The 11,071-nt window shown below is 34.1% G+C and overlaps 1 long non-coding RNA gene across 1 annotated transcript; it reads right to left on the minus strand.

Annotated features, from left to right (window-relative positions):
- Positions 1-1,161: 1,161 nt before the first annotated feature.
- LOC121384010 lies at positions 1,162-8,924 on the minus strand. Its single transcript, XR_005959327.1, has 4 exons — positions 8,844-8,924; positions 7,629-7,660; positions 2,148-2,168; positions 1,162-1,181 (listed from the first exon to the last, which is right to left on the minus strand). It is a non-coding gene; the product is annotated as an uncharacterized LOC121384010 (long non-coding RNA).
- Between the last annotated feature and the right edge of the window lie 2,147 nt (positions 8,925-11,071).

Consider the following 11,071-nt stretch of genomic DNA (forward strand, 5'->3'; position numbering starts at 1 on the left):
AATCATTTCCAAAATTATCCATTATGTTTTTCAGTGAATGAAATCAGTATGGCTATGAAATAAATAATAATTTCATGTTGGTAATATCATTTCACTATTTGTGCATATTTGTGGAAATGTAATCATGATTACTGAACAACGTATTCCCAATCGTAATCGACTACTTTCGATTTCTTGTAATGTGTCTGCGTGTGTCTGTGTGTGTGCGTGTGTGTGTGTGTGTGTGTGTGTGTGTGTGTGTGTGTGTCTTTGAGTGTGTGTGTGTGTGTATGTATGTGTGTGTGTGTGTACCCAATTAACAGTATATAAATTTGAAGGACGAAAACCTTATTCGTGATCAAACCCATATTTATGCACACATCGGAGTCGAATGGTCATTTGTCAAAATAGTGGTTCATTCCATGAATCTCTACTTAGAACCTCGTCAATAGGAGGGCAGCCACTCTCGAGAAGATCATTTACTGGACAATTAAATCATCACTGCAGCATTAAGCCTTGGAAGGGCCAGAGGTGAAACATTTGTTTAACTAATATTAACACAAGCAACACTTCCGGCGACCACAAGTTAAAAAAAATCTGTCTCCCCAGTCTATTTAGGAATAGACTTGAATGAGATTATTAACACGAGCGTCACCTATAGTATGTTTCTATAACAAGAATGAATAGTGATGATATCCTATGATTTATCGTATGCATGCGACACAGTTGTTTGCGTTTTTTTATGTATTTTGGGCCAGTGGGCTTAATATTTTTAAAACAATTTTAACGGTTTATTTATTTTTTCTTGCCAATTCCCTTGTTGACAAATATCAATCCATGCAAAGGGAGAAGACTTGGGTTGTTACAGTAATTATATACACAATTTATACAAACATAATGTAGTTACTACTTTATAGGCAAAATTAATTAAAATAATATATTCACAAGGACCTGGGCTTAATATTGAATACAAATTGTCACAAAGAAGAAAATGACTTTGTTTAATAACATATTCACGTCCAAAACCATAACATAGTTAATTAAGAGACCAATGGCATGTTACCTTTATTTGTTTTAATGGTCAAGTAATAATTTACGGCACAATTTTATACCACGGAAACAAACAAATTAGATCGCATGTTTTATTCATGTGACTAGATATCAATGACAGCAATACTCACTTTTGCTGTTCCGGTCCCATTCTGAAATAACATAAAACAATGTAACTACGATCATAGAATTAATGTGTAATAGATGTGAGATTTTGATTCAAACACATTGCATGTAAAGTGCAACATTATATTGCGACATTTCTTGAATTCTCCATCACCGACCTCCATCTTACTATTATACTCAAGAAGAAGAAGAAGAATTAATAATATATAAATGGATCTACAAGTTCAGTAACATATATATTAAGTCATCGGTGCAGAATAAGCATTGCGAGGGTTGGAGGCAAAGAATACATTTGGACTAATATTAACACGAGCGTCACCTACGGCTGCTACAGGTTAACTGATGATATGTAAAGAAAAATCTGTCCCCCAGTTTATTTAGGAATAGATGTGAATGAGATTAGGACAAAGAGAAACTACATTACACATATTTTTTTCAAACGTAAAAAAACATACTAAATTTAAAAATACAATTTATGAGCAAAGATGGTACACGCTTTGTGGAAATAATAACTAGCTTTTTATTGAAAATCATCTTCTGTGTAAAACGCACACTGATTTGAAAAAATCGTAGTTTTTTTGTAAACATTTTCACTATAGATTTGTTTTGTTAAGTTGATGTCATCAACAAATGATGTACTGCTATACAATTTATTAATGATTCTACATCATGTTTCTGTAACTAGAATGTAGTCATGATCTCCTATGATTTACCGCACACATGCAACAAAGTTATTGCTTTTTCTTATGTAGTTTGGGTCACTGGCTTTAATATTGAATAAACCTTGTCACAAAGGAGAAAAAGAATTTGTTTAGTAACATATCTACGTCCAAGAACTATAACATAATTTATTAAAAATCACATGAGTGTTACCTTTATTTGTTTTAATGTCCACATAATCATTCACGGCACACTTGAATATCATGGAAACAAATAAAAGAGATGAAATGTGTTTATTCATATGAGTAGATATCAAACACAGGCATACTTACAGTTGCTGTTCCATTTCCACTCTGAAAAAAACATATATAAATCATTTATTTTAATATGTGGATGGTATTAAATGCTATACGTTCTACAAACAATACCAAACAACAAGTAATAGTGATCAGACAGTTTTCATATACTAATTATGGCTTAGTTCAATAATCCAAAAATAATATATATTTTATTCATTAATACAATAAGTATATCTATGTTATGGGTACATTTTCGGCAATAATCCAAATTTAAGAATAATAAATCTGGTTTTGGAAACTGATTCCCTTCCTGCAGTATACATACGTTCATAAATTTTTGCAATCATTTTTAAAATTATCCATTATGTTTTTCATTGAATGTAATCAGTATGGCTGTTAAATAAATAATAATTTCATGTTGGTGATATCATTTCACTATTTGTGCATATTTGTGGAAATGTAATCATGAATACTGAACAACGTATTCGCAATCGTAATCGATTACTTTCAATTTTCTTGTAGTGAAAATATATATATATATATATATATGGCTACGCTCTTAGGTTAACAATAGTGTTGAGACTGCGACTGAGACCCCTCAAGGGAATGTTGGTCTGATTGCTGGTCCCTAAGTAACTAAAATCTAATAATCTTGTTCTAATAACTCGGCAGGTTTTGTGAAAAAAACTTTTAAATTAACTAGGATTTGGTCATCTTTGGATAAATCAGAATGTCATTAACGTAAATTATACTCTAATGAAAATGAAGCAGCGTATTTTTGACCAAGCTAAGCCGAATCTGCTAAATGAAATTCAGATATCAACAAAATGTACATTATATAAACATATTGTAATGGATATTACTCTACAATTTGATTTGTGCAAGCACATACCCGCCCAATATAAAAAGTACATAACCAAATTAAGATTATCATCCCTCGACTTGGAAATTGAAAGAGGACGTTACCATAATATTGAACGCAATAATAGAAAATGTCATCATTGTAATAATGATGTTGAAGATGAATACCATTTCATGCTAGTTTGCCCATTATTCCAAAACTTAAGAGAACGATATATCAATTTATACTACAGACGAAAACCTTCTGTCTTTAAATATATACAGCTGATGCAAACCCAAAACACTAAAGATTTAATTAATATTGGTATTTATATTTGTTTGGCATACAAGTTACGGCACTCATCTGTTGTCTAATATTATAAAAATTATTACTTTTCAGACGCATATGATATAACTTTGAATGTATTACCTCCATGCATGTACTTATTTAATATCTTTTGTTTTATATGTTTTAATGTATTTTTACTTAATATGTTAGATCAAAAGTGTGTGATTCATTGTATATAATAATTTAATTCTCCTGTGTGTTTATATACACTGTGTAAATATGTTGTGCTGATAAGCTTGTAGCTTAAAACAATACACGAACTGAACTGAATATTGTATAATTGGCAGGTGACACAACAACTAATTGAATCGTATATGCACAACTAACATATAAATTATTTTTGAATATTGTTGGAAATTTTCCACTATGATAATATTATAAACTAGACAATATATTTTATCTGAATTGTTAAACAGGCTCTGTTATTAAAAATATGTTACAAAGACAACTCAGGAGAGTCTTTTTAATAATCATTTGTGAACCTATTGTTATACTTCTACCTTATATTTTATTGAATACACGATGTACTCTAGTAACTATTGTCACCTGTACGGCAGTTATTTCACTTTCAAGACATATTACATTTTCATGATTAGCACACGAATAGCAAAACGGTGGTCGTGCCAAACGTACTAGATATTTATCTAATATTCAGTGTCGGTGTCACATATAATTTGCACTCCCCTGGATTTGCACTCCCCAGTCAAGATTATACGTTGAATAAGCACGCCCCAGTCCATATTATACATGTAATATATATATTCCCCCAGTCTATATTATATGCATAATAAGCACTCCTTCTGAATAGTATACACTCCCCCAGACTATATTACACGTAGGCTATCATACTTTTATAAAGCACTCACATTAAAAAAAAAACCAATTGAATTTTTGATGTTTGTAAAAGCTGGTATAAATCTCAGTGGCGAATCTAGACGAGGGTGTTGGGTATATGAATCAGGGACGAACCCAGGGGGACCAAAACTTTCCTTAATTCACCCTTGCAAATTTGCAGAATGGAAATAACTCATCATGTGTGGTGACTGGATGGATCCCAGAATCTGCTTGTTTAAAGACCTTTATAAAAATAAATGATGATAGAATAATTTTATTTTGGACTGGTAAAACGCTCGCCTGGTGCGAGATCGGTCTAGGATCGATCCGCGTCGGTGGGCCCTATCGGCAATTTCTCGTTCTAGCAAGTACACCACGACGTAAATCAAAGGCCGCGATATGTGCTATCATCATATCTGTGGGATGTGGATATTAAAAATGTATTACTATACATATAACCTACACTACCCATTCATTACTATACATATAATCTGCACTCTCCACTAATTACTATTCATATAGCCTACACTCCCCACGCATTACTATAATATAATCTGCACTCCCCATTCATCATTATACACATAATCTACTCTACGTTCATTATTAGACATATATTCTCTACTACCCATAAATTACAATACGATACACTCCACATGCATTATTATACATATAATCAATACATTACTACACATATAATGTGCACTCTTCATTCATTATTTTACTTATAATATAAACCCCACATTCATTGTTATACGCATAACCTGCACTCCCAGTTCATTATAATTCATATAATCTACACTCTACATTCATTATATGTATTATGCACAACCAATTCATTATTATATGTATAATCTACACTACCCATTTATTATTATACACATAATCTAGAGGGTAACTTGCCATGCAAGATCTGTAATAGTACACGATAAAGCTATGCACAAAATTTCAGCTCAATATTTTGCGGCATTGCAAAAACAAAGCCCGGTAAATAAATTTTCGTATCGCATAAATTCCAGGGCCACAACTCGGTAAAAAATGGGTAAATCGTAATGAAAGTCAAACTTGATCTGTAAAGCTAAACACAAAATTTCAGCTCAATATCTTGAGGCATTGCAAAAACAAAGTCCGGAAAACTAAGTTTCATATCTTCTAAAAGCAAGGACCATATCTCTGTCAAAAATGGGTAAATCGCCATGAAAGTAAAACTTGATCTGTAACAGTACATGATAAAATTATATACAAAATGTCAGCTCAATATCTTGAGGCATTGGGGAAAAAACATCCGGAAAACTATATGTGGATGGACAAACATACAGACAGGACGGTGTTAAAACGTATAATCCCCTCCGAATGGACCGACAGGAGAAGGAAGGAAGAAAATGTTTTATTTAAAACTGCAGTCCCTGGAATATTTTTATTATTTATATAGAATAGATGATCCAGTTCTGTTTGGTACACCACATCGCTATAGTTTCGCAATGCTCGCTTATCTACATTATTTAGGTCAACTACAAACGCAATGGCCAGCTTTGTTTTTCTTCATTTAGCGGGACGCCAGTAGAACTGGGACTTTACGTGATTTGCGCAGGCGCTGAGCTTCTCACGTGATTTTGAACACATTCAACTGTCTTGACTGGGGGGGGGGGGGGGGGGGGGGGGGGGGGGGTCGTCTCATTCCTCCAAAACATATTTATATCCATAGAGGTATGGTACAACGCCTTTCCAGGGGTCGGTGGGGCACTTGCCTTGACATTTTGACAGTGGCCAGCGGTTGGCATACGCGTTATATGTAAGGAGGTGTTACTAATTACGTAACGCTCTAGGGGTAGAGGAAGAGTGTGTTGTGTTCGATTTACGTAACATTTTTCAAGACTATATGCTATTTTTATTCATTACTTAGACCAAAAAAGGTGTGTGGGGGGGGGGGGGGGGGAATGTGCGGTCAGTCCAGGATCGATCCACATCGGCGGGTATATAAAAGGCCATGATATGTAATATCCTGTCTGTGGGATGGTACACTAATAGAAAACTTACCATATGTTTGACATCCAATAGCCGATGACTAATAAATCAATGGGCGCCGTGTGCAAGGATTTCAGCGGGGTTGGGGTTATAGACTGTGTTGAGCGAAGTTTATATGGGGTCATGCTCCCCCAGAAAATATATTTCAATTTTTTTAAAGCTTGGGCAGGTAAGAGTTTCGACCTCCAATACCCTCACCCTGCACATGCACCCGATTCCTCTCTAAGATTATACGTCAAAATTACCAAATGTCTGACATCCAATAGCAGATGATTATTAAATCAATATGCTCTAACAGTGATGTCGTTAAACGAAAAACCCTAAATGTTTCCCTTCCCAAACGAAAGAATATTTAAATTTGTCGATTTTAACACACGTAAAATTAAGAAGTGAAAACGTTCACTGTCTACTTTAGTATATTTTATTTTTAAAATATATACATGATCAATGTGTTACAAGTATACAAACTAAACTTTGAAAGTTCTACTAACACTTTATAAAATAATTCTGAAATAGGAAGGTACGATTGTCGATAATACGTTGTGAAGATCAAACGGGTTTTAACGAAAGACTCTAGTACCGTAGCCTCAACCGAACGTTGTTTGTACAGCGGAAGATTTCTCATTTAATGTTTTGAGACGAACCCTACAATTTGAAATTGGCAAACGCACGGGCTAACTGAAACTGACAACAGGCTGTCGTTTTGCTTTGCCGAGCAATGGCGGCACAGGCGACGAATCGAGCGTATACTTTTGACGATCTCCGTTCATAGTGCATTTGAGCTTGTATTTCATATTTGTACATGATGTTATAATATGGTAACCAGAGACTGTAACTTTAACGATGCACTCAACACATTTTTATTTACAGTTATATGGTGTCAGGCATATGGTTAGGAACCACACAGATACTGAGAGAGGAAACTCGCTGTCGCCACTTCATGGGCTACTCTTTTTGATTGGCAGCAAGGGATCTTTTATATGTACCATCCCACAGACAGGATAGTACACACCATGGCCTTTGTTACACCAGTTGTGGAGCACATGCTGGAACGATAAATAGCACAATGGGCCCATCGACGGGAATCGATCCTAGATCGATCGCGCATCAAAATATCACTGAGCTACGCCCCGCCCCTGGATCGATAGTGGACTAATAATGAATATGGATTCAGTATTCAAACATAGTAGTGAAGAGTGCATATTATATGTATAATAGTAACTGGGGGAGTGCAAATTATACGTATAATAATGACTGGGGAGTGCATATTATTGGGTAGTGCAAATTAAATGCTACACCGGAACCGTGTTATACCAGGGACCCATTCCGCAATCACTAAATATTTATTTAAAACCTGAAAATACATAACACGAGTTTGAAAGATGGTTTGCATGGTGCCCATTGTACACTGTATTAATTTTTCCAGATTTAAATATATGTAAAGGTTAAACAGTTATTAGTTTACTTACTTGAACTCCCGAAACAGTTAGAGCCAAGATAACTAAAAATAAAATAATACATTTTCACTTCTTTAATTCCTATATTTCTACAATATATATATATATATTGGCAAAAATTAAACGGATGTCTAAACATTGGCTTCACTTATTAACGTAAAAACAGTTTGAAAAAGAACATTATATTAAAGGTACTTCGTCCTAAAAAATAATGTATGCAATATTCCCCTTTGTTTACTGAAGCTGTTAAAAGGTTGTTTTGCCCTTGTACTGGCGCGCACTATAAATGACAGTCCTCCTTCAGACGGAGATGGAACCATATATCGTTGTCAATATCAGCTCTTCTCTGCCGACAAAGTACTTAACAATAAAAGTTTGTTCTGTTTAACAAGCACATTGATTTATTAATCATCGGCTAATGGATATCAAACATTTGTTAATTCTGACATATAGTCTTAGAGAGGAAACCCGCTACACTTTTCCATTAATAGCAAGGAATCTTTTATATGCACCATACCACAGGCAGGATAGCACATACCACGGCCTTTGATATATCAATCATGATGCACTGGCTAGAACAAGAAATAGCCCGATGGGGCCACCAGCTGAGATTGATCCTAGACCAACCGCGAGCGCTTTACCACTGGGCTACGTCTCGCTCCCAACTGAACAATGAGTTATACCTGCGTACACTTAGGACTCTATCACAACTTCTTCTGTAATCAGTTATGCGTAGAAATATGATATTGAATTGATATGTTACAGCTTCTATTGCACATTAAACAAAGTTATATTGTTTTGGGGTATATCGTGAGTAGATTAATGCATATTATCGGCATTTTTTTTTTTTTTTTTAAGGGGAAAAAAAGAGGCTTTTTTGGGGGGGTGGAGAAGAGGGCGAAGTACCTTTAATGTTTGTCCTCTACAAGTATTCAGTTAACTCAAAACATGTATCGTAACATAAGATATCGTCCATTGGGGAGCCGTTCTACTGTTTAATAGGTGTTTTCAGAACGACAGGTATCTTGGTTGTATTCTAAGCAACGGAATTCGTGTTATCAACAAATTACTTTTAAATGGTAGCACGGCGTACCATAATCTTTTATCGTTGTGAAGTTAGATAAACAAGTAGTAAAATAAAATTAACAATTTGTAATGCTGGGGGAACGTTGATAATTGGTAATAAATCTGTTAAAATCTGTTAAATCTTGATACGTTTGTACTTACCGACAAAACACAGTGTCAAAACGATGATAGTACGCATCTTGAAAATTTGGCTTGATTCTGAATTCGAAAATACAATACGTCTGAAACAAAAACAAAACAAAATGAATAAATAATATTGTATTGACCTATAAAAAAGTATATAAAATGTATTAATAATACTAACCTTCGCCGTTCGTTTTACCTTAGAAGCAACTGTTTAAGTATTTATGCTTGTTCTGGAAATGATCAAAAGTGGAGAGGTAGGGTATATGTTTATATGTAACCACAAAATAAACAAGATATGTTTTTACTTATCCACAAAATACTAGTCTGTTTGAATACATTACCCACGATGCAAATGATGGAATTCATTTGCAGAATAACGTCGACAAAATATGTCAAAAAATCTTGAAAAGCGCCTAGTATCTACTCCAGTCTTAATATATAAAATCTGTATATAAAGAGTGTCTTACCTGCAGATAAATGTGAGCAAACCCACAACTATCAACGTGGATCGGACTCGAAATCGTTGGATGGCTTTTTATATACTCACAGTATATTCCATATTTGGTCAGCTTTCCAAATTCGGTCTCGACTAGTCTACTTATTTAAAAGGGTAGTATGTAGAGGGAAAAAGGCTAGCGACTTCAAATAGATAATATATAGTTCATTAAAAACAGACGTGCACAATTAAACAAAATATGAACAAACTAAAGATAAAAATCAGAACAATTAAAGAGTTATAGGTTAATGGAAAATATTTTCTTCCTCTTTTCCTATAAATGCATGAACGTGAAACATGGTTTCAGCCTTTGTTTATTAAGCTGTTATCAGACCACACCCGAGAACAGCAGCCAGTTTTTCGCCGTTCATAAATTTATGAGTGAAAAGTATACGCGATACCCGACTTCACGGGGGATTGTTTATCTATCGGCCATTTCCAGGAAAACTGTGAATAAAGTAAAACAAAATTAAAATATGCTAGTAAATGAAAATATTTTGTAAAATTTGTTGTTCAAGGGTATAATCGTTACATTTCAAAAAACATTTTAAAACATAAATTTGACCATTATGAAACTAGGACACCGCCACTTTAATCCCAGGTTATAAGAAAACATTATTTGCGAAATTGTGTTTAGTACTCTTCTACCATATAGACCGGCCTCGGGAAGCGCAAAGAAAAGATCCCTTGCTGCTAATCGGAAAGAGTAGCCCATGTAGTGTCGACAGCGGGTTTCCTCTCAAAATCTGTGTGGTCCTTAACCATATGTCTGACGCCATATAACCGTAAATAAAATGTGTTGAGTGCGTCGTTAAATAAAACATTTCTTTCTTTCTTCTACCATATAGGGTATTCATTTCATTTAGAAATAAAACAACTTTCTTAAGAGGCTATTTTTAAATTCTCCCAAATCATCCACCTTATGCTCCTGACCTGGCTCCCTCAGACTTCCATCTGTTTCTAAACATGAAGGAAGCTCTTATATAGCTGGAACCCATTTCGACTCGAACTATGACGTCATAGCAGCTACGAAACGGGGATAAAATCCTTCCAAAATCATTGGCAAAAGTGCATTACTGTGGAAGGGGATTAGGTGGAATAACTAGTTAATGACGTCGGATATCTGCTTTATCCTGTGAGTTAAGAATGGACAATTTTGCATTAAAGCTGCAGTGTCTGGATACAATCAAGTTCTAAGTTGTAATCCAGCATTTTATTTAGCTAGTAACATTAGGTAATACAGCTTTAACAATAAAATAAATTATCAACTTAATCCAAGGCAGATAATCAAATCTGAAAAAATTGGTTCTGAATCAAGTATAAACTCAAAATGCTTTTCATGAGAGCTAATTAAGTGATTATTAAGAAGAAAAAAAATGATCTGGAGATCTAAGTATATGTTTAACAACCTTATTGTTATGTACAAATAAGAACAGAAGGCACAACAGTGACAACAAATTTAATTATGTTTTTGGTAAAGTTTTTCTTCAAATTTACTTTAAATTTTGCATAAAACTACAAATTTGTCTAAAATATAACTTAGCGCCCTATAAATATGTCAAAATGACAATAAAAATCAACTTCTTTACAAATTTGAGTTTTCAGAATTTCATACATAAAAGAATTAACAATGTTAATGGAAACTAAAGACATTAACCCACTATTGGCACATGCTATTTTTAATATAAAAATAAATTGCTATTAAAATCTTAGTTCAGGTTGCCTATATATAATACCATATTTAAGA

Source organism: Gigantopelta aegis, chromosome 10, assembly GCF_016097555.1.
Source record: "Gigantopelta aegis isolate Gae_Host chromosome 10, Gae_host_genome, whole genome shotgun sequence".
Taxonomy (NCBI): Eukaryota; Metazoa; Mollusca; class Gastropoda; order Neomphalida; family Peltospiridae; genus Gigantopelta; species Gigantopelta aegis.